Here is a 26601-nt window from a genome sequence, read left to right on the forward strand (position 1 = left end):
GCCCTGAGGGATTCTTGTCCATCCAAGGGTCTTACCTTGGAATCTGAAAGCAAAGATTTCATAACTGTCTGGGTGTAAGGGAACAGTAAAGAATGCATTGCAAAGGTCAATAACTGTGTACCATTCAGCATCATGTGGAATCTGAAATAGAATTACTGCTGGATTTGGAACCACAGGACAACATGGAATGACAATTTGATTAACCTTTCTCAAATCTTGTACGATCCTAAATGTTCCGTTAGACTTTTTAACTCCCATAATTGGTGAATTACAAGAGCTACTCTTCATTTCCTTTAATACACCTTGCTTGATTAACTTTTCAATTATAGGTGTAATACCTTCAATTGTCTCTGTTTTCATTTTATACTGTGGAGTATTTGGAAATTCTATTCCCTGTTTCAATGCAATTTTTACAGGATCTACGTTTTTCATCAGACCCATCTCATTCCCAGTAAAATCCCATATTTCAGATTTCACTGTTTCCTTTAGCTCTTCAGGTAAATCCTTTTCTTCAAATGCAGGAAACAATTTTGTTTCTTCTGCTTCCATCATCATCATTGTCATTCTGTACAAACCATCTTCCTCCATTGTTTGTAACTCAACTCCTTCAGGAGAACAATATATTCTACAATTCATTTTACATAGGATGTCTCTACCTAATAGATTTACTGGACTACTATTACAAACCACAAATCTGTGTTTGTCTCTGTAATTTCCAATTTCAACTGGTACTGGATCAGTTAAGTCTGTTTTAATTTGCTGATTACTTACTCCCACAACTTGGATGGTATCCCCAGAGAGAGGTAGGTTTTCAATTTCCACTGATCTAACAGTAGAACGGGTAGCACCAGTGTCCACTAGAAAAGTGATGTCTACATCATTAACTTTCCCGTTTACATAAGGACCAGACTGGTCAACCTCAAGAGTGGCTCCAACAACACACTCTTCCTCCTCTCTCGGGCACCGTCAGCAATAATCATCAGAATCACTGTCTTGACTTTCTGTTAATAAAAATTGTTGTGAAGCATTTTGCATTTGAACCTTTTGCTGCTTTTGCTGTTTTTGTGGTTTTATTACCTGTTCACATCCCTGAAATCCCACGTTTGGATTATATTTTTGAACTCCCCCACAATTCGGAAAAGGTGGTTGTGGCAATTGGTCTTGACGATTATTCACCTGTTGTTGTTGCTGTTGTTGTAACTGTCGCTGAATATTAAATTCATTTAACCCCTGTTGCATCTGTAGCTGTTGCTGCAGGTTAACACCATTCTGCATCTGTGGATTCAATAAGGGATTCTTTGAGTTTCTAGGAGGATGAGGACACTCGTCCCTCCAATGTCCAATTTCGCCACAATTAAAACAAGGTAATCTTTGTTTCAGTTCTTCTATCTTTGGGCTAAATTTCTTTGGGAAATTATTACCTTTAAACTTTCCTTGTATCTGGTTTGTATTTCCAGTTTGAACAAAATTAGTGTTCTTATTTCCCATGCTGGCAATCTGTTGCTCAGCCACCTTTACCTGAGCCCACATGGCTTTCTCCTTCAGCTTCTTCTGTTTTACTTCTAATTTATCGCTACAATATTTTGCTTTTCTTAGTATATCATCTACAGATAGTGCTTGCCATCCGACAATACTAGTTCTGATCATTTCTCCAATTTCAGGTTTTAGTCCATAAACAAATCTATAGATAAAATGACTCATGTCTTTTTCATCTAATTTTTCATAACCACTGTATTGTTTAAAGATTAACAATAGTCTTTCATAAAAAGAATGAACTGATTCTTTTGTTTCCTGTTCTGTTCTTTCTATTTTAACCCAATCGACTTCTTTGGGTGGAATTTTGTTTTTCATCCAAACAATTACTTTCTCATAGAAATCCATTACAAGTGGATTTGGGGCACCTGTTTCTTTAATTCGTTCAGGTTCTGTTTTTGGCCAACTAATAGATATTTTACATTCTGTCCAAAGATCAGATGGAACTACAATGTCAAAAAATCCATCTAAATCAATCCACAGAACTTTTGACACCTTAATAAATCTATCGACTTGCCTGTACCACTCAACTGGTTTCTCTCTTAATTTTGGAAAGTCATTTGTGAATAACAGAATGTCTTGTCTCGACCATGGGACATGAACATATCCTCCACCTGCAACTTCTCTCATTGGAAATTGTTTTGACAATTTTTCCAATCTTTCATCTTCCTTCCTTTTGGTCCATTTCACTCTCCATTTGTTCAGTTCTCCTAGCTTTTTGATATAAACAATCAAATCTTTAATGTGAACTATTCTTCCCATTGAGTTCAAACTCTCAATGTCACTTTCTGAAAAATCTAATCTGTAATGTTTTGCAAAATTCTTTTGTTTACTTACATCGATTTCAAGTTCTGCAGCTAGATCCTCTAATTGATCATATTTATTTTTCGTTTTCCACTGAATACTTTTGCAAATGAATAGTAGTTCATCATCCCGATAGTAATTTAAACTATCTGGACCAATTGTTCCAATTATTAATTCTTCTATATTCGCTTTTAATTTGGCCACATCAAGTTTTGGTGTGGTTACCCTGACTTCAGGACTTCCTACATCTGACATAGCACCCATTGGTGTTTTTGGAGATAAATCCTCATTAAAGGTTAAATCAGGCATTCTCGATCTTGAAGTGTTTAATTCAGTCAAGTCTGAATAAAATTTTTCAGTAGGCTTTTGAATTTCTGTATTTAAAGGAATAGTTAATCCATTTTTGTTTGTATCTCTTTGATCAAATACAGGCTGAACAGGACCTATTGTTACTGGAACTGTGACAGCTTCCATGCCTTTTGTCATTCTTTTAATTAATTCTTCTTTAGACCTTAAATATTCATTATAATCAACATCCTCAACATTTCTTGTCTCTCTTGCATAATCTTTTGGAGGTTCCCTTGCTCTTGGAGTCATTGAAAAATGTCTGCCTTCATTTCGAGCATTCTCAAATTCTGATCTTCTAGGTGTTTCAGTGATTTCACTATTATTTGGATAAAGTTTAGGAGCTTCACTAATTGGAGGTGCACTCGGTGAAGTTTCAGTAGAAACCACCGGGGTAGACCATGATCTAGGAGGTCTCAAAGGCTGATTAGGCTGTTTCTTTCTAGCAGTTGTATATATTTCTTCCATAACTGCATCCTCAGATTCACTTTCCATAGATTTTCCTGTAGGAGAACCCATTACCATTTCATGAATTAAATATAATCCTTCACTCATGTTTCCCTGTCTCCACATTCGCAATCTATCTTCATGAGTTTCTCTTTTCCATGATGGATTTTTAGAAGGTCTTTTAATTCCACTAGTTTCTCTTTGTAACTGATACATCTCGTCTTCCCACTCAACTAAAGCTTCAAATTGAGTTGGTCTCGGTTTTGGAACAAGAGCATTCATTTTCTCTCGTAAATTTCTTAAAACTCTTACATTAAATGAACCATCATCAGGCCAAGCTAAAACACCGTCGTTTTTAGTATAACGTTTCCAACTGTCGAACCATAAGACAGTATGATATCCGTATTCACCTTCCATGTACGCTGCAGGTGTTTTATACTTATGAAGTAGTTTACCACCTCGCGTTTCGATTTTCTTGTCAGGTGAAAATAAATTCTTAAATTTCTGAAATAATGTTGTCTTTTTCTCAACATGTTTAAAATGATAACTCATTTTTAAGAGTTAAATCTAATTCACAAATCGTTCGTAAAATATTTCCGGGATGTTCCGCAAAACAACCAATCCGTGCGCGAAACACACCAACAAGCCAATGGCAGTTGAGCTACGTCACTTTTCAGCTCGACCAATAAATTTGGAGAAATTTCGAAGGACCAATCAGCTCACAGGCCGTCAGAGACTCAGGAGCCAATCAGAATACAACCTGTGACGTAGGTCACCCAATCCCAGCGCGGCTCTGTGACGTACACAGCAGCTGCGGTTTCTCGCTTCTCACTCCTGGCGCTTACCCCTCCTTCACAGAATCTTTTCACAGCGCCATTTTAAGGACACTTTTCAGTGTAATTTCAGTGTAAATTAATTCTTAACAATGACTATAAAGACAACATCTGTTCGTTTCACTAATTAGGATAGTTTACATACATTCAAGTATCCACACTTCGGAATAGACGGCGCTATTCACACTAAGGATAATATTCAATTGTCAGTAGAGTAACCTTACCCCACCCTTCTAACACGTATAATTATGAACTCGCTTTGCTCTGAACCCACCGCGAAGTGAAAGTTCTAAGAGTTCCACTTGAACATAAAATACAATTCAAACTCGCACTTTTACACGGAAAATTCCCTAAATTCAAACACACATGAAATCCGTACAGGACTCTCACCTGTTTATAGAATTCATGCACCGTTAGTAAAACAACGACGTTATCCGTACAGGGCTCTCACCTGTTTATAGATATGAAACATGTACCCGTACAGGACTCTAACCTGTTTATAGATAATCATGCACCGACGTTAATTTTACCCTTCACTCAAGCTCGGATATAACTAATACTCTCATCACAGTGAGTTTTATGGAAGGCGCTTTGTCCCTATTCTCATGCTGCTTTGATTTCTTAGAAAATCCTCACTATACAAGATTCAGACCTAGCCCTATAACTGTGCTGCTCGGCGACAACACTATGGTACACGGCGATACCTCTTGTGATACTCGGCGATATCACTACAAACTGAACAGATGGCTTGCGTGACTAAATTCTCGCCACACAATCTATACCGGTATAGCTTACAGATAGGCACGAAAAACGAACTTAACAAGTGTTAAAACATTGATCCTATTTCCATACCATGACGTAACTCTTAGCAACCAACATATTACCTTGGTTACCTCTTAGCAACCATCAATTTCTGCTACCAGAGAATTGATCCAGCGGGCTATAGAAAATATATCATAAACTACGCTACCCAACTTCATAACCTATAAACAAAATTCTATACTAAATATGGACCCATTTATGAACCTGATATATTTTGGGCCTACTGAATCAGGTGGTCAGAATAAATCTATATACACATTATCTACACACTATATACATATTTATACATTTGCAGAAAGAATATTGTCATTAGAATAAAACCCAACCATTTAAATGACCACCATAGGCGACGTGATCTAGCTAATGGTAACCTACACTTCTGAATAACCAAGACCAGCTTGTTTGTCAAAAGTAAGATTTTATTTTCTAAATTATGGTATATAAGTTGAAAGTTTTATAAATGAAATTTATTTGCAATATAGCAAGCATGATGGTAAGAAATATGAGAAAAATACAAATTGAGTAATTGAATCAATTTAAAGAAATTATATAAAGTTTAGCATTTCTAAAACCTATTTCCCTAACTCAGCTAAATAGACAGAAATTAAAGTAAAGATCTTTGAGGATTCTTACGTGCTCCACGCAAAGTCCAGCAGCACATCACCCTCATCGGAAAGTCAGAAAGCAGCAGCCAGCCCAACCCTAAGGGCATGACTTTTTATACCTTTCTACGCTAACTAAACTAGCAAAGGAAAATTTTCAGAAATCCTCGACGTCCCATTGGCTGAGAGTGACAAGTGACATGTCACCCGATTCTTAAAAAGTTCCACAAAATCATGTCTTACAAAGACCATTGTCTCTTCCACGTGAAGCCAGAAGCTTCCTGCGATTGCAACTTTGTATTAAGTCATCCTCGCAGCTTCCATAGTCTTTCAGTACAACTTCCGCGGATGCCAAGTTAAGGACTGACAAAAAGTTCACTTTCGACCTTGGCCATGTCCGACAGAATGATGTCAGCTCATCAGTTTTTGCTTTGTGAATGCAGCTTCAATAAACGTTTTAATTCAGAATGGGCGTCTCGTGACTTTCTGCAGAATTATAGATCAGCTCTTTTACTGCGGCTCAAATAACTAGGCCCAAAAGCAGGCAACTTATGTTTTCTAGTATAAAACAAACACAAGAAAAGTATTAATGTAAGAAATAATGTAGATTCTGTATCCACCCCATGGTTTACTAATTAATTAACCCACCCGATTAATCAAAATGTTACCTAGCCATTGCAAACAAATAAAGCAGCGTTTATATTTACCAGTCTCCGTTTTTCTATGAGACCCATATGCACCTAGAATAGTAGAAATGACATCACACAGACAAGGAAAAGCAAAACAAGCACATGCTTATTTTAAGTTTGCAGCAGTTAGTAATGACAAAAACGAAAACAATAAATTATTTTATTATTTTGCACGAACAATAAGATGCAACAAATATGCACGTTTATGAGCACACATGTTAGTCCCCCCACGTGTAAAGTTTAATCTAAGTTGTATTAGTACGACATATCACAAATCATTAATAATTTTATTCATGTTATGGAAATGTGACTTTGCGAGTTTAAACAAAATTTTGTTTTCTATCTCGCTCCATCAGAGGTCAGGGAAAATGACGGCCAGGACCCGGAGCAGGTTGGGGGTGAGGTGACATGTGCCTCCATGCCGGCGTGGAACCTCAAGCTTGAGCTGCACCCGGGCGATACGGCGGGTCCAGCACCGGATGTCCTGCCACCTCTTGTGGATGTTCTGGACCCTGCGGTAAGGTCCCCCCTCAGACCTGACATCCCTGACAGCCCTGGCAATGTCCAGCCAGATGTCCTCCTTCTCATGGGCAGATACCCTAGCAATGCCCTGGCAATGTCCAGCCAGATGTCCTCCTTCTCATGGGCAGATACCTGTCAGGAATAAAAAGTGAAAGTACATCAGTACACCTGCTCCATGTCCCAAAGACACACACTTGCCACACATTGATGATAACAACAGGGCAGAGGATGCAGACAGGACTAGTATCATTTTCCATGTGAATGTGGCCTGTGAGCAAACAACAATGCGCTACATGCCTGTGAAAGGCAACAGATGCCCTAGGGCTTTAAAGCCGCTCACTGAGCATGGCTAACACTGAACAAGGTATGCTTTTGCAGGGTGGTGTACAGCACGTGACATGCTGGCACATATCCCACTACACCTAAGAACTTTAAGCAGACCACACATTCTCAAGTGAATGTACTTAGCACAATGCCGATAAGCAGTAAACACTATTTAGATGGAGAAATGTGGCTCACTGGTTAGAGGAGGCAGACCCTGAAGCAGAGGTCAGACCCGGGACCAGGGTTCAATTCCCGACGCGGCAGGGTCTTGAGCCCAAATATCCACGGACTCGATAATTCTCGTTTCGGTGCCTACTCGAATCACGGGTTCACACTCTGCAGCTCTGGGCATTAGCTGCTTAATCTCCACTACGGCCCCCCCGCGGCGGGATGCCTGGCTTTCACCTTGGGGATGCCTAGTACGGGTATCTCACAGGGAAAAAAGCCAGGACGGGTTCCCAAGGCAAGCGCCGAGATGCCTACGGGTAATCGAGCGCTATATAAGAACGCATAATAATAATAATAATAATCATTCACTGCATGGTAGATATTTTAATGTACACACCAGGCACTGTATCAAAACTACATAGCATATCTCTGTCCCACAAAAACACAATGACTGCAGTGACACTCACACATTCATAACTCACCTGATCCCCTGGTGTCCCATACAGCTTGCTGTAGTTGGGTAGGAGGGCATCCAGCAGGGCCTGGTTCTCCTCCTCACTGAATGCAGGTGCCCTCTCCATGGTCAGCAAAAACGGGGTCCAGGGAATGCAGAGACAGCAGCTGTGTGTCCACTCCTATGTTGTGCAGGCAAATGCCCTCTCACAGCCACATGCAGCCTTAAATCTGTGCTGCTGAGGGGATGTCATTCTCAGGAAGACAGTGTGATAGGGCACATTACTTTGCATCCTATGTTTCATCCAATCCCATTCCACATAAGGCCCTGACACACATTTGCATGGTTTGAAATTTTAGCTCTAGCTACACAACAAACATTGCAACATTGTATAGTTTCGGGTCAACTGAATTTTGCAGGACACCTGTAGCAGACTCAAATCTCTGTTTCCTTGACAACCAGCCTGCATTCAGTGCATCCAACTCGTCCCCTAGGTGTTCCCTATGTATTTTCAGGCATCCACACACAAGTACGGTACGTGAATCATTACAAACGCCATGTTTCGATAGTGATACAACCCATACACCCGCACGCACCAGTGGGGTATGCTCCAGACTTGTATCATGTATGGGCACAATGCATTGGTGAGACGACCCGTACACCCGCACGCACCAGTGAGGTACGCTCCACACGCGTATGAGCACAATGCATTGGTGAGACGACCCGTACACCCGCACGCACCAGTGGGGTACGCTCCACACGCGTATGGGCACAATGCATTGGTGAGACGACCCGTACACCCGGACGCACCAGTGGGGTACGCTCCACATGCGTATGGGCACAATGCATTGGTGAGATGACCCGTACACCCGCACGCATCAGTGGGGTACGCTCCAGACTTGTATCGCGTATGGGCACAATGCATTGGTGAGACGACCCGTACACCCGCACACACCAGTGGGGTACGCTCCGCACGCGTATGGGCACAATGCATTGTTGAGATGACCCGTACACCCGCACACACCAGTGGGGTACGCTCCAGACTTGTATCGCGTATGGGCACAATGCTTTGGTGAGACGTCCCGTACACCCACACGCACCAGTGGGCTACGCTCTAGACTTGTATCGCGTATGGGCACAAGGCATTGGTGAGACGATCCGTACACCCGCATGCACCAGTGGGGTACGCTCCACACGCGTATGGGCACAATGCATTGGTGAGATGACCCGTACACCCGCACGCACCAGTGGGGTACGCTCCACACGCGTATGGGCACAATGCATTGGTGAGACGACCCATACACCCGCACGCACCAGTGGGGTACGCTCCAGACTTGTATCGCTTATGGGCACAATGCATTGGTGAGACGACCCATTCACCCGCACGCATCAGTGGGGTATGCTCCACACGCGTATGGGCACAATGCATTGGTGAGACGACCCGTACACCCACACGCACCAGTGGGGTATGCTCCAGACTTGTATCGCGTATGGGCACAATGCATTGCTGAGGCATCCCGTACACCCGCACGCACCAGTGGGGTACGCTCCAGACTTGTATTGCGTATGGGCACAATGCATTGGTGAGACGACCCATACACCCGCACGCACCAGTGGGGTACTGGGCGTATCACATGCTCCAGGGAATGCATGTGTACAGTGCGTTCCACAAGCTCACGCATGGCACCATTACTATAGTGACAACAGGAAAACACATGGCAGGGATGTGGGTGTGAGTTCATCATGAGGATGTCCATGTATGTATTTGCATGGCAGACCTACATTAGCAGGCCCCCGGTGTGGCACACAGTCATATAGCAGAGGGCATGTGAACTAGTGGCACTGTTGATGTGTGATGGGCTGTGGAGACATGACATTTGTGATGGGCCACTATGTGGTTTACATTACCTTGACACTTGTCACATGAGTAACATAATGGACATGTAGTTATTCACATGAACACTGTGATGGCACACTCTTCATTACGGACATCTGTCACATGATGCCAGGGACAGGGGCACTGTCTCACCATACCAATTGACGCTATGCATCACCCTGTGTGACAATGTAATGTGTGTGCCATGTAATAGATTGGACATGCTGTTTGTATTGGTTAAACGTCATCCTCTATAGGTGCATCTATGATGGGTCTGTGTCATGATAGAAAGTGTCTCACATGTACGCACACCATGCCACAGGGGCATTTCAGCAGCTCTTGTGTGTGATGGCATCATAGAGCATTTGGCCACAGACATACAGATCTTCATTGAGAGTATGGCTGTGGTGTAGTATTGTAAAATGCAAAACTCATGCACAATATCACTGAAATGTGAAATATAGAGCACATGTGACGTGGGTGTGTTCCGTGCAGTCAGCTGTCTGGATGTGTTGACCACCTTCTCATGCAGGTCATGTGACGTGTGTCACTGACGCAATACATTGGTCTGCCAACTCTGACATGCCCAGATTATATTTTGTCTGCATGTCATGTCCATGTCACAGACAACAGGGGAATCAGTTTTGTGGTAAGAGTGCCAAGTAGCTTGCATAACTGTCCATGAGGTATAGCCCACGGCAGGTTTATAAGTGATTTCATGTGTGTAATCAGTGTTGATTGTGCTATATACATTGTAAAATTTGTTGGCTGATAGTTGTACACATTTTTACTCACACATGTCGTGCAGGGCACCCCCTCTGCCAAGGCCGTTGCCTGACTTGGATGCCATAAGGGAACGGGATTGCATCCGCCGCTACAGATTTCCACAGGAGTTAATTCAGAATTTGACGGACAGGCTGGAACCACATCTACAACCGCGACACAGGTATCCAACTGCGCTGACACCCAAGGTAAAGGTGATGGCAGCCCTACATTTCTTTGCCAAGGGTACGTTCCAATTCACCATAGGTGATGTGGCGGGGGATGTCCCAGACCATGTTCAGCCATGTCCTCCATGATGTCTTAGCTGCTATGTTGCAGCACATTAATAAATTCATTAAGTTCCCCACTCCACAAGAGTTGAAAAATGTCAAGGGTGCATTCTATGCCCGGGGACACATGCCACATGTAATTGGCTCCATTGATGGGACATATGTTGGACTGGTGCCACCACAGGCTCAGGAGCAGGCCTTCCGCAACCGGAAACATTACCACTCCATAAATGCCCTGGTGGTGTGTCTTGCTAACATGATGATTTCCCATGTTTGTGCACGTTTTCCAGGATCATGCCACGATGCATTCATCATGAGGTGGAGCAGGGTACCACAGATGATGCTGCAGCTGCGCAACCATCGGGCATGTCTTGTTGGTGGGTATACACTGTTACTCATGTATGTCTCAATGTAAATTAGCTCTCTCATGGCTACTCATTGCACACTCATTGACATGATGTATTGTTGTAGGAGACGCCGGATATCCGAACATGCCGTGGCTCATGACTCCACTACGCAACCCAGAACTGCCACAGACCAGCGTTACAATAATGCACATGGCCAGACCCGGCGTGTGATCGAGCGTACGTTTGGACTCCTGAAGAGCCGTTTCAGGTGTCTCGACAAGATAGGCGGATCCCTACCATACTCCCCGCTCAAGGTGTGTGACATCTTCACCGTGTGCTGCATGCTGCACAACATGGCAGTGGAGGGGGAGGTGCCACTCTTCCTGGATCCTGATGAAGAGGACTATCCGCCCATTGAGGACGAAGGCCTTGAACAGGATGCTAGCGATGAAGAGGAGGAGGATGATATCCGGAGTCAACTCATACGCAACTTCTTCTCATAACGGTGAGTACCTGTATAATAGTGTGCAATCTACCACCATAGAGTGACATGTGTAGCATAATGTGTGTCCAGCAGACTGTACACAATATCACTTTGATGTTTGTGGTGCTGTGTCACACAAGTGATGATGTCATGCCACACACATGAGCGCAATGATTAAAGTTGGAATGTACAAGTGTACTACGTTGTTAGTGTATTGTACGTGACCATGTCTAAATGAATCTATACAGTACGTGACCCCTTGTGTGCCTGTCCTTTCCAGGTTGCCTGGGCTGTTGTCTGTTTGTGTCATCTTGGTCCTCCTGCAATTCCTCTTGAGGATAGCAGCGTTGGGTGAATCTGCGTACCCTGCAAAGAAATGTGGAAATGTCAGTTTGGGTAAGGATTCCAAACAGGCAGTTCATTGTTGGTATGTTTTGTTATTGTGTAGAAACTGTTTGTGCGCATGTTGTAGGCCCATACATACATGTCACATTGCCATGTATCTAATTGCATGTAGCGCCACTCCCATGACAAGACAGTTACCTTACTTGACAGTCATCTGTAGTCGAGTTTTGAATTTGGTGAATGCATCAATGTATGTTAATATTGACCCTGACATATTGCGGATGGCACAGGTTGCCATTGTGTGTGACATCACAAACACAGGCACTGTGGAGAATTGCTGCCTCACTGTGTGCAGCAGGAGGTGTCAGAATCATCCACTCAACCTTGTGGGCCAGTACAGTTTGATTTCCTATGAACCATGTTGTGCCGGTGTGGGCCAGTGTATGTCCCACATGTTCTGTCAATTGTCCTCTGAGTCTGTTTGCATGGATGCATTGCCCCTTGTGGCAGTATGTCATGTCACTGTCACATCGTTACCTCAGTGCCGGTGGACAACACTGCTTCGCTAGCCTTCTCAGTAAGTTAATGTTAACTTTCCTTTCTCATGATGCCAGGTATAATGCGCTGATTACATCACAACGTTGGCCTGTAGCTAATGTTCACACTTACGTGGCAACAGTCCGTTGAGGGCATTGTCTGAAATCTCTTCTGCCATGCAGCATATCCTGGTCACGGTAGGGTTGTATCTTTTAGCATTGTTCCTATGTACTCGCAGTTGAGTTTGTTTACACATGGTTGTCCTGTCTAGCATAGTAAGGCACAGTTGCAAGAGGTAATGACTGGCCGCTATCGGGCTTACTGGTGTTTAGGTTATTTCCTTCCTCATTTGAGGAGCTGTTTACGGTTCTTGCGGGTGATGTCTACTTACCCTTCATGACCCTCACTGATTCACAGGGCTGAGTACGTATAGTTGGCTTTGTGTCATTTGCACTGCTATATGTCACAATTACTGAGATAGCGAGCATCAATCATACACTGTGACGTCGTTCATGACTGCATGGATCTAATTGCATTGTAGCTGCCTAGTGAGCGTCATACATACTCCATTTTGGTGACAACCTCTACCAACTCTCATGTGTCCGTGTTGAAGGATCTGATCTTGTCTCATTGCAAGATCTGTGATCAGTAATAGGACATAGTGGCAGTGGTTACAATACACAGGTGTGAGTGGTACAGTGTAGGTGCCAAGGTAATCGGTGAATCTGTAACTGAAAGTATGGAATCCTTATGCTTGTTTTGCTTTATTACAGATCTCCCTCCCTGCAGTTCCCATCCTCACCTTCCCTTGCCTGATCGCCCTAATGTGTCTGTCATTAGTAGTCAGACCAAGGGGATATTGGGAGATGGAAACCTTCCAGCATCACACCACTCTGATGGTCACAGGTACGGACAGTCCCTGGCAGTTGTGTGGAGAGTGTATCACCAGCATTACAGGTAACATCATTGCATGAGTGTTATAGTCGTCAGAGCAATGCCACTGGCCATGTAAATTGGCTGATGCAGCATGGCCTTGCAACTAAGTTCATACTATTGTGTAGGAACTGTGTTTCACACTGTACATTGTGCCTCATTGCTGTCACCGCTGGTATATTTCCAGACCGCATGCGTTCAATATGGCATTCTTTACAATGATAGTTCATATGTGGTTATTATGTGTACACTGACAACAAGCATGCTGTTCGTAATGGCTAATGGATCATATTGTATTTCAAAAAGGGGGTGGTGATGGACAGAGTATCTGAGTTAATCAGAACACTCCTACCCAGTCAACAGATCAGGGCTTGATCCATCACCGTTGTTTTAGCTCACTGCACCATCCCAGTTCAGAACCTGGCTATATGCAAATTAGTCTGTCCCTGGCCCAGTGCATCATGGGAACAGGGCAGACCAAACTACCAAGCCAATTCTTCACTAGAAAGGAAACAAGTTTCCGGGGACCATCATATTGTGCATGATGTACATGGTTGTGTATGTGTTCTGTTGCTTGCTACACACAACGTGCAGGCTACAGCTGCTGACGCAGTGTGTCCTGTGCCCCGCTTGGCATCATGGTGACTGGTCCTGTGGCTGTGATGTTTATTCAATGTTCACACATTTGCTGGGACTGACCCATGGTTAACCAGCCACTCCAGGCTCACATACACATGTCAATTTTTGCCTAGCAAGAATCCTTGGGTTGTGTGGCTGTTTGGCATGTTCTATCACCCCGTCTGCCGTCATGTGTTCACTCCTCCTGGCTGCAGCATCCCCAGACACAAGGTTGCACCGCATGCCCCAATCCAGCCACACACACCTATGAGATACTCATCCATACATCCCTCCATCCATCATTGAAGCATGCCGCAGCTTGTCTGTGCCACTGTAGCACACCCGCCATGACAAAGGCAGGTCCGTCAGCACCTGCAACATGCACACTGCTAGACACTCAGCTCATTTGATGACACATGTGACCACATCAGTAGGAAGTTGTTTAGCTAGCAAGTCCCTCCCCTTTTTAATAGTGGTGGACGATTGTCCTTGGCTCTCATAGGGGTACCAGGTGCACACACACATTAGTTTCACCATAATTGACATGAGGGACATAGTGGTTGTTTATTTTTGCACCATATTATTATTAGTTAGGGAATCACTGTTTGTATTTTCCTCTTTGTTCTTTACTCAGACGAAGACAGAGTGGCCGATGATGAGAAGTGGGTAAACTGTCAATTGTCTGTCAGGAACCCCCTCGGGTGTTGCTACCGTGAGGCACTCTCTCTTAGCTCTCTTCATTTTTAATTTTGTGAGTGGGATCAGACCTTGGTGTAAATTTGATGTAAACGTGAAACACACCATGACCCTATGGATTAGTGTAAAGGTACATCTCTGAGGCAGTATTTGGAATTGGCCATGTAACTCTGCCATTGGTTGTAAGGAATTTGTTGAGAGTTGGGTTAGGCCTTTTTGTTGTTGAACAGTGTCTGAATGGGGTGCGCCATTTTCCCTTGGTATCCACTTAGACTCCTTTTGATTGAATGACAAATGTGACACAACAGACTCATGCCCCAGACAACCTCCACAAAGTGAATAGCAGACAATCATCCACCTGGTAACACGCTACCACAAACACACCCATGACAGCCTCTCAGGCTGTGTGTGCAACTCATACTGACAACACGACGCAGACACACTTAACAGTGCGTGTACGTACAACCAGGTCATGTGCCTCGTAAGGCACACACACTACTTCCAGCAGCACCACATTGTGGTGTATTATCTCGTTGACACAACACCACCACACATCGCCTCAAATCCTGTAACGTGGTAGTACGCAACCTGAGGACACCACGTATGCCGGGACATCACAGACGGATTGTCAAACTCCCACAGGGATCACACACCCAATCCAGGATTATGATTGGTCAGACTTAACGGCCTACACCCTCAGAGTAACATCCAACACCATGGACACACTCTGCATTGTCAAACATCTGCACAGCCTGTTTCACACCAGCATCCTGACCAGCATAATTGTAACTATCATCTACAGCTCTCCTACACTACACACAAAATTTGCCTAAGCCTTCTATCAATCAGTTGATTCATTAGTTTAACGCACTACCTACCCGTGACGGTCTCAATGCACGGGGGGTGCTGGTACTGATCTAAACACACTGGGCTTGAGAAGTATTGTGAAGGGCAGCAGGTCCTGGGTCTGTAGTTGACTTGTAGAGAGGGTGTTCCAGGTCTTGGAGTCGAGGTAGGAGAATGATCTGTCACTGTCTGTGTTATTCCGGATGTGAGGGACAGTGGCGAGAGCATGGTTGGTAGAGCAGAGGCTGCGGGTGGGTGTGTAGAAGGTGAGTCTGTGGTTGTGGTATGCTGGTCCTACGTGGTGTAGAGATTTGTGTGCGTGGATGTGAATTTGTGAGCTTATTCTGTTGTTGACCGGGAGCCAGTGCAGGCCTCTTGGGTGTTGTGTGATGTGGCCGGGTTGTGGCAAATGATGATCAGACATGCCGATGTGTTCCAGATGCGTTGCAGCAGGCTCAGGAGTTTGGTTGTTGTAGCTGCGTAGATGGCGTTCCCTTACTCAAGTCAGCTGTTGGAGAGGGGCAGGGTGACTGTATTTTGTGTATTTGAGCTGATCCATCATAAGATCCTGCGGGCCATTCAGAGGGTGTTGAATCTGAAAGCAGAGATGGTGTTGTCCTGCTTGGTCATGGGGAGTGAGTAGTCCAGGATGGCCCCCATGTAGTGTGCGTGTTTGGTGGGTTATGGTGCAGTTCCTAGCGATGTTGGCCACCCGGAGTCGTCACAGGCTGAGCTGGTTGGGCCGAGGATGTGTTCCTCAGATTTGTCTTGATTCTGCATCAACCTGCTGGCCTTACTCCATTTTGCTACAGCCGTGATTCCTCTGTGGAGGTAGATGTTGCCAGTGTGTGGGTCCTTGGTGAGGGATATGATCAAATGGGTGTAATTGGCATAGTAGATGGTATTGAGGCTCTGTTGTTGTGCCACGTGGGTGAGTTGTGCCATGTGGATATTTAAGTCAGTTGGGCTGTGGTATGATCCCTGTGTGACACTGCAGATGGTGTCAGTGGTATTGGAACAGTACTGTGGAAGGCAGATGCTCGAGGTTGTGCCGATGGGAAAGGATGTGGGCCAGCCAGGGCACTCGCTTTGATTCCTGCGTCATGGATGTGTACTGTTAGGATGCCGTGGGCATCCGTGTGGAAGTCTGCTGATAGGTCCTGATGGATGTGGGCGTCTGTTTCTCCTTTGCCCATGAGGATGCAGATGTTGTTGGTGTTGGCTATGAGGGCGGGGTCCGTGCTCTGGTTGATGTAGGTTCCAGACTGTGTTGTTCTATGATGTTTTTGTCTTTGAGGTTGTGGGTCAGCTGTCTGTTGATGATCTTCAACATGACTTGTTCGGGTATGGGGAGCAGGGAGATGTGCAGGAATATGGAGATGTATTTGTGGTCCACCTTAGGTTTATTCAGTAAGGCGGTGAACACACTATTCTCCAAACTCCCTGTGAAGGTTGTTGTCTTGAAGGAGAAGTAGGATATGTTTACAGAGAAGGGTTGAGATGGCTTATCTGGCTTGTTAGGTAATGTGGATATGCCATGGGTCAGATGAGGATCCAGAGTGAATGTAATCCTTGCTCATGATGGTGTCTTCCGTGCGGACGTTGTAGCAGGCAATATGGTGAATGTTGTGGGTGTTTGTTGCAGGGGGGGTGGTCTCGGTTGTGGATGTGGGGCTAGTGGAGTAGAAGCTTGTGTGGATGTAGTTGATCTTACCGCGAGCGGAGTTGGCCAGTGAGTCACACAGGTCTTGTGATGGTGGAATGTAGTTGGCGCTATAGTTGGCTTTAGAGAGTTGAATAGCGATGTTGATGTGCTATTTGCTGGTGTGTGCGTTGCTGTCTAGCCGGTCCTTGATGGGTGTCCTGTTGTCGGTCATGAAGTGTTGGTGGTGTCTGCAGGTGGCACTCTGGTGTACGTTGTAGCTTTTTGGTGATTGTTTGCAGTGCGTGCTCCTCTACAGCTTCCAACAGGTGCACTTGGAGGTCCTGGGTTCTCTGGTGAACAATGTAGCTATGTGGTTGTTGTGTTAGGTGGTGGAGGACTTGATTGGGATGAAGGTGTCTGCGCAGTCGGTGATCCACTGTTTGAGGAAGATGGCAGCGGTGTGGGGGTTGGTGGGGTAGGCTTGTGGGCCCAGGGTAAGGGTGGCTGTCAGTTAGTCCTTGTTGAGCTTGCACCAGCAGCGGCGTGGCATGGTCTGTGTGCCGGGGTATTGTGTTGGGTTTCCTGAAGGTGAAGTGTAGGCTTCTGTGGTCTCTCCAGTGTTGTGAGGTGTTGTTGTTGGATGAGACATGTGGAGTTTCTGCAAAGATGGGGTCCTGTGTGTGTCTAGCGGTGTGGGTGTGGGTTGTCACGAGTTGTTGTAATCCAAGGTTGGCAAAGTTGTCCATCAGGGCGGTGGAGTTTACGTCATTGTTGTAATTACGGTGAAAGTAAATTTCCCCAAGGAGGATGTAGTCCTTGTAGGCGAGAGCATGCGTGCTGATGAGGTGAGCGATGGAGTTGATGAATAGTGTTGGGACTCCAGGTGGTCTGTAGATGAGTGTTCCTCAGAGGGTGGTGTTTGTGTGGATCTGTAAATGCATGTTTTAGGCAATGTGGAGGGTGTCGTTGTTGTTGGTAGTGACTCTGGGATTGTTAATGTGGATGATGGCATTTCCTCCTACCACTCTGTCGGTGTGGTGTTAGCGGGATTTGTCATTTCCTTCTGGTATGTCTATGGTGATGTCTGTTGGTAAGGTGATGTTCAGCCTGGTTACCGTCCACAACACCAGCCAGCCCTACTACAGCAACTACCTCTACACAGGAACAAGAACGTGACTTACGGAGTACTTGTGGAAATCCAGGGTGCATGCACACACCTCATCCTCAACATCCCCTGCTGCTGCCACATGACCATCCACCTGAGATACCTACAATGGTCCCACAGTCAAATGCAGGTTCACCTTCATACTCATCAGCCACACTCAGTCGGCACTCCACAGACCCAGGCTAAATAAATGATATGGACGTCTAACATCTAACACCCTATTGCCCACAGTCCCTGTTGGCACCCTCGGCCAAGCCATCAATCTTCACATACACAGTACAACAGCATGTGGCTGCTAGTTCTCATAACTCATTACACAGATCCTGGTGCTCCCTCCGTGGACACCTAGCATATTTGCCATGCTCTTGACACCTCACACACTCTTGTATGGCTGTCTGTCATTGCAGTATTACAAGCAACCCCCATCTTCTGCAGTTAGTAACCATCAAGGGTGAGTATTGCTATCCATGTATGTAATTTAGGCTATCTTTTGACCTATGTGTTTCCACTGCTGGACTAAAATCCCTGTGTGTAGATGGCTAGAGTTTCCAGTGTTGTGAATCTATCTAGGACCCTAATTAGATATCCCCGATTCATGCCCTTATGTGGTTATAACAAAACATATCCTTATAAAGGCATAAGAATCATGTCCATATTTAGGCATAGCCAATGCAATCCAAATACGGCAAGGCTACTCCCATAGACTCCTAGAAAGCACAACGTGTTCTTTAAACAAACCAAGCCTCCAGCATCCCGGGAATACCCCCTGCTTTTGTTTTGATTTGCACAATAACTCCTGGATTCCAGAAAGAACTGTTAGTTCTTAGTGACGTCTTATGTCCAACCTTACGTCAAACACGGCACCTTTCAGGTATAAATATACCAACATTGCCTTAAGCAAACACACAATGGTTTGGAGCAGAGCGGCTATCTACTTGCCCGACGCCCAGCTGATGCGAGTGCTGAGGAAGCCGACCCTCCCATTTGACGCACTGAGAGAGACGCTGTCTTTTCTCCTGCCGAGAAATTCCAGCTCCGGTGTTACCAGTCACCCTGGCGGGTTGCTGGGAGATCGAGTCCTGAGAGAGAGATACAAGACCTCCTTCATTCTTTAACCAAGGTACGGAGCTGATTAAATCCTTAAGAGAATTCTTGATTCAGATTCTTGGCAAAAAAAACAACTGAACTTAAACTGCAACTTACTTACTCCTTCCCACGTATTAGGCTTAGGTCAGGTACACCGGGGTAGGCGTATATTAGAAGCACCAGTTGAGTACTTTAGTCAATGTTTTTATGTATGTATATATTTTATCCATTTTAAAGTATCATATGGCTAAGAAACCATATCAATGCTTTTACAGTATTATTTCATAATAATACTTTTACTGTTTGCACTTTACTTCATGATAAGTATTGCAATTGGGGCAATTCATTTTTCTTGCATGAGAAAGAAGACTGCTCAATAAATAACACCTTATATTGAAAACGCCCATCTCATTATTTCTCTGCACTCCTGGTGAAATTAAGCATGCACGATTGACTGAGTGAAATAGCTGTCTATTGTTTTCACACGACTCTGGAGATATACTCTTTATTCTGAGGGAGCAAAGTTATCATGTTTATGCGGTTGTCAGAAGCTAATCCCTTCTTGTCTATTCAGGGAAGTTAACACCTCCTTGTTTACTCGAGAAAGTTTCTAGTGACCTCTGAGCTAGCTGGCAAACCTAATTAAGTCTAATATAGTCAGTAGAGACCTAGATGACCTCAGTACTACGTCTAAACTGCTGTTTATATTATTCCAATGCGCAGAGCCTATTGGAAATATAGGAACTACACTACATGGCGCCCAACGTTTGGTAAGGCGATAATCTAACGCAAGACTCTAGAGTAACTCAGTCGTGCTTTTTCACACAGACCCATTTTTCCCGTAAATACTCCAAAAGACGTCTGGAGTGGGTGAAAGGTTAATATCCGCCGGAACTTAGTAAGAAGATATTCCTATGTATTAGTTTTTGGTTTAGTCAACATTGAAGGATACAGTGTTCCAAAATATTGTGCAGCTAATCTTTGTTTCCCTTGAATCTTGATTTGCAAAAAAACTTTCTGTCAGTAAAATGGGAGAAAGTGAAGACGAAAGAGAGAGAGCTAGATTAGCAGCTCAACTCCTAGCGGATGACACAAGTCTCCGAGAAGACGACCTGAATGCTATAATCATTCCGGTTAATATAAGAAGAACTATAACTCTTAAACTTATAGAAAATGGACAATCACCAAGAGGTGGTACAGTCATATTTGTGGTGGAGGCCCATGAATATCGGCAGACAGAGGTATTCTATTCATGGATACATTTTCCAGCAGCACACGCTGTGACACAAGATTTCCACTATTACAAAATAGAGGAACTTCCGGATGAATACGATCCTTTCGAGGACGTTGAAATCCCACTAACATACCAAGAGCACGTGCTCTGGTTTAATGGCGCCCTAAAACATCAAAATCACATCACCAGGCTCGGTCCACTAGGTAGACCTGGAGCCATGTGGCCGGTTCTAGCCAGCTACACACCACATCCTGACATTGAAAAGATGTCAAGTGAAGAACTTTTAGTTAAACTAAAAGAATTAACAAAGGCATACAGAGAATTAGTTCAATTGGCAATGGACAATATAACATACCTCCAGAAATTGAAGGAAACAGATATGGCAGAACAACCTTTTGAACTGGCCAGAATCATAGAAAAATCCTATGAAGGACTAGGTAGAGATAGTTTGGGTGGGAAACCACTAAAACCACAACTAATTGAAAATCCTGAAAAAAACATTTATTAGAAATAATCTCAACACTCCAAAAAAGAGTTGGGAGGGTAATAAACAATCAACTCCCAGAGAAAAACGGTTTCAGTCGAGAGGAAGTTCTCCTCAACAAAGAGATAGATCTCCAGAATGAGGAGGCAAGTCTCCCCAGAGGGAGACCTCTGAGAAAAAGATACAACCTTAGAGATAGGGAAAAAATAAGAAAACCTGACAGATATCAAGATAATGATACACGTCCCTCTCGATCTTTTCAGACTTCCTCACAGAAATCGGAAAAAAGAGGACGGTCAGAACACAAAGAGGAGCACGTCAAGTCCAAAGACAAGGAACCTGCTCATCAAAGTAAAAAATTACAATTTCCAAAGAAGAAGGTAGCTAGTATTAAAATAAAACATGCCGAGGATTCTGAGGACACAATTGAAAAACGGAGAGTGGGCCCAGACAATGCTAGACAGCGCAGCAGAAGTAACCATAGCTCGCAAGATCCTGATGAATCTTCTGTAGACAGTAGACACGAATGAATACATTCAAGTGGAAACTGCAGACACCAGAGTTAGCAAACCCCATAAATTATATGAAATAACATTACGTATAGAGGGGGACAAGACTAGGAAAGTAAGGGGTCTCTTTTGGGATAACCTTTCAAAAGGTTATGACATCCTGTTAGCTGAGAAAGACTGGCCACCAGAGTTTGTCAGGGAGTGCCCTCATTGCGAAGAAATGATTATGCCTGCCTTCTCAAATCACATTCCAATTCATAAAAAATACACATTTGCTAGAAAATGGGCAGTGGCCCAAGCTCCTGCATTATATAAAAATCATGTAGGATGGGATGAGGGTTCTCCTCACCATAACATCCAGTTAAAAAATCAACCCACTGCACAAAGGCAGTATCCTGTTAAGCAAGAAGCTAAAAAACAAGTCAGGGAAATCTTAAATCAACTTGAATATCAGGGGGTGATTGAAACATGCACCTCACACATGAACAATCCTTTGTTTCCTGTCTCCAAGCCAGACGATTCATATCGTCTAGTTTTGGACCTGCTGCAAAACATTTGCAGTACAAAACTCATACAGTGCAGCACTAATGAATAACATCGTGCGCAAAAAATATAAAACAACATTAGATATCTCAAATGGCTTCTTTTGTCAAAACATTGCACCTGAAAGCAGGTATTTGACCGCTTTCTCAACAATGGGAGCGCAAAAACAATTCTGTCGACTCCCACAGGGATTCAAGAATAGCCCAGGATTATTCTCAGCAAGGGTAACAGAGTTACTACAAATGTATGATGATGAGGCATTATCATTATCATATGTCGATGACATCTATCTTACAGACGACGACCTGGAGACACACTTGAAAAGAGTGAACACCATAATACTTGGGTTCGCAGCTGAAGGGTATAAATTCAACTTTAAGAAGTCACGAATTGCCCATCTAACTGTCCTGTTTTTAGGATATGAATTGTCAAGTGAAGGCAAAAGCCTAGCAGACAATTTCTTAGAGAAATGTGCAGTACTCCAAGCTCCAAAAACGCTGAAGAACTTACAATCAATACTAGGTTTCCTGAATTTCGGAAGAACATACATGCTAAATTATGCAGAGATGGTTAAACCTCTCTATGAATTAATAAAACTGATTTCAAACCAATTAATTGGACTCAGAAACACACAGAGATTTTAAGATCATTGCAAACAGACATGTTAACTAAAACAAAACTGCAAACACGCGCAAATAAACCAACCTTGTAATCCGAGTCATCCTAGGAAGATGCGGATTCACGTACCTGATCTCTAATGAGGGAGAAATGGTACCAATAGCTTACAAATCACATTTGTACACACAAGCTGAAATGAAATTCAGTTCTACTGAAAAACTGCGGTTCAAACTGCTTTAGCAAAAGAAAGAGCCCTCACAAAAGGTAAACGAATAATAATCGTTACACCAGTACCTGCCCTAGAAGCAGTAACAAGAGCAAGCATTCCAAATGCTAAAGCTCTACATCCGAGATGGATACAATGGGTTAATTCTCTTGCTGCATTAGACGTAGTATACAAATTTGATCCTAATTTAAAAACACAAGAATTTCTCCAATATGAATATGAATGTCCACTGCCGACCGAAATCCTGCCTCTGGAACATTACTGCTGTATAATATATACAGACGGTTCAGCACAACCCGCAGTTGGGGGTAAACAAGCATACAGTGCTGCGTGCGCGATTGTTAAAGGTCGTTGGCACGAAGGAAAATTTAGACCACTGGTCACTAAAACTCAATCTCTAGGAGATTGTACAGCTCAGCGAGCTGAACTACTGGCTTTTAAGATGGCGCTTGAAAATACCGATCGCGAATTCCCCACACTAATAGTGTGCTATTCATATTACTGCGTTCAGTCTTACAATGAATACTTGCAGAACTGGGTTCAAAACTGCTTCAAAGATGCAAAAGGTGGCACAATCAAGCATAAAACGCTTTGGGAACAAGTAGTTCTTTTACAGAAAGAACTACAAAAGACTCTCGTGATACATACACTGAGTCATCAACGTGATGGCGTTCACGTTGCGGGGAATTCATTGGCTGATGAGGCCGCGAAGGCTGCTGTGCAAACGGCTTCCGTAGCTGCTATCACCAGGTCAAAACCAAAAATAGACAGCGATATAATGCAAGCTGTCAGTGCTTCAGTAAAAGATGATAGAAAAACACTCCCGAAAGGCTTTCCAGTAAAGTACTCATACATAACTCATGTGAATAATGTTCCTTTTGCTCAAATCCCTGGAGTGGGGGATAGGGCAATTCCAAACATGGAACACAGGTTAGGACTAATTTCAGCGGCACACAAAGGGCTCGCTTCTGCACATGCTGGTGTTTCCCCCACAGTATCATTATTAAAACAGAGATATTGGTGGCCGCGCATGAGAAAACAAACTAGGAACTATGTTCTAGAATGTGAAATATGCCAAAGAATGAAAGTATCAACAGTGAAACGACCAACACAGACGCCCCTTCTAATCTCAGATAAACCATTAGCATGTGTTTACCTGGACCACTGTGGTCCCTTACAAAGGGATGGCAACTATAAATATATCATGGTCGCAGTGGATTCCTGCACGAGATTCATTTGGATGTGGCCCCAGCGCTCGGCTGACGGCAGAACTGTTATAAAAGATTTGCGAGTCTTTATCGGCACATACGCAATTGGCGTGCTACATTCTGACCAGGGTCCTGCGTTTAGCTCTCGAGCTTACAAAGAGGCCATGACCAGCATGGGCATTGCATTGCGGTACTCTTCTCCCTTCCATCCCGAGGGAAATGCGGTAGTGGAAAGAAAAAAACGTGACATAAAGCAATCTATAACAGCGAGGGTATTAGGTTCGGGTGACGGATGGGTCAAACATCTAACAAGTGTCCAACGTAGTTTTAACAATCTGCCAAGAAATTCTCTAAAAGGTATCACTCCTTACGAACTATTGTTCAGCACTAGAATGAAAATCCAGGACTTAGATTGCCAGACTTCAGTGGTAAAAGAAAAAGCCTTTGATATCAAAGATTGTTTGGCTGTTTTACAGGACTTAAATGAAACAAGAAGAAGTCTTAGTAACACAAAGTTAAAGCCAACAGCCACTGAAGAGAAACCACCTGTCCCAGCAAGACCTGTCTGGATTCCAAAGATTGGGGATCTAGTCAGAGAAAAGATTGCGGCGAAAAAGGAATTTGGGCCTTCTTACAGAAAAGCAGTACCTGTCTTAGCTGTCAGCGGAACAAGATCAGTACTACCGCCACTTTCTGGTAAAAAGGAGAACAGAGTTGTATCCATCGACCTGGTAAAACCACAATCATATGGCCAATAATAAGTAGTAGGCCCAGTGGACTCCCAAGAAATAGCAGAAGACCAAATCTTGCTACAATCCAAGAGGTTCAAACTGAGAGACTAATCACATTTGATAAACCTGCAGTGAATAAAAAAGGACTATGCAACAAAGCCATGGAACTTGTGCCTCTTGAAACCCAAATTGCAACAGTTCGTCAAGAAATGCCTGTCTACAACGATGTAGCCTCAGACTATGCTGACGAAACAAAGAAAAATGCAATGACTAATGAGAATCCGGAAGCAATTCCAACAATTGGCAGAACTGCATCTGGCTACTTCATCAATTTCGATGACTTTTCTGATGATCCAAGTAAGCATGAAGAAACGCCAGCAACAAAAACTTTGACTGAACTCTTTCATCAACTAAAAGAAACATATCTGATTTCACCATGGATTGAATTTTGGATTGTGTTAGGTGTACTTTTCCTCCTGCTCTGGCTCATCATGGTTTTATGTTTGGGTAGATTTATTGATGGAAAATATAGTACAATGGACACAGCAAGTCAGAACATCAACTTGGTCCTAAAGCCTCACACATCCTCTCACATCGAGAAAAGAGAACTGTCATCAGTGAACATCACAGCCAATCCTATACCCGGTGGGGTAGCATTGGACAAACGGATTATGAAATCTATGGCCTGATTGAGCTCTTGAAATATCCACATCAGTTCAAGGTTTCCTTAAGTGACTTTGTGACACCAAGTACTTTCTCTGATGATTGGGACTTTGAAAATATTAATAATATGATGTCAGATTTAGTAATGTCAGCAAAATTGACAGAATATGATTATTTACAGGGTTCATCGAACTATGAAGAAATATACTGTTTTAACCACTATGGTCATCACTATTTGTATAAATCTGCTCAACCTAGAAATGTTTTAACTTATAATCAATGGGAACATTGTCCAACACCGCCAAAAGCCAGCTCGAAAACATTTTATGAGAAATTCACATACTTCTCAGGGTTTAACAACAGTGATCCAGAAACGTTTTATTTTAAAATGTTAAATAAGACAGGAATGAAAACAATGTTGACAAATACTAAATTGATTTATTCTGAAAAATGTTATGATAAAATGTCTATATTTGGTTTTGAATTTTGGAAAAACAAACATTGAAACAAAAACCATCTGGGGTTCAAAAGACTGGCAGGTACAAGTTCTAGAAGCATTATTTAGAGCCTGCATGATCCCAGAACAGATAATATTCCTGAAATGACACCATTCAACAGACAACCTGTCTTGGTTTAGCCAAGATAAAAGACTTAAACAAACCATCTATTCCGAAGCCCATACCTGATAGTAATAGCACTACAGATGTGGAGATAGACGTATCCCATATTTTACACCAAAACAGAACAAATCCTGATTGGAGAAAATGGTTGATCTGGCCCACAGACACAAATAACTGTCAAGATAGATTCCTGAACAAAACACTGGGGTTCAAACAGAACAGGCCAGACCCAAGATATTCCCAGAGACAACATCCAGGGATAGTTACAACATATAGTGTAGGAAAACTATGCCTTGAGTGGCTACAGAAATCCACACTGCCAGAAATTAAGCAACACTTGACTTTACTTAAAGAAGGTGCTGAATTGCGAGATTTCATACTGGGACCTCGCAAACAGCGTCAAAAAACGTTTCATATACGTTTTATATACGCCGGTATATACGCTGCTTACAACGAAGCTTGGAAAGTGACGCAAATTGAAACTGCAGAAAAAATACGAGAAATTGATGGTATAAATTTGGAAAAATCCCTTTCTGTGGTGGACAATGGGTTAACGACTCTGTCCTCCAGAATTTATTCACTGGACAGCATT

This window comes from Lissotriton helveticus, chromosome 2_1 (genome assembly GCF_964261635.1).
Source record: "Lissotriton helveticus chromosome 2_1, aLisHel1.1, whole genome shotgun sequence".
NCBI classification, from domain to species: Eukaryota; Metazoa; Chordata; class Amphibia; order Caudata; family Salamandridae; genus Lissotriton; species Lissotriton helveticus.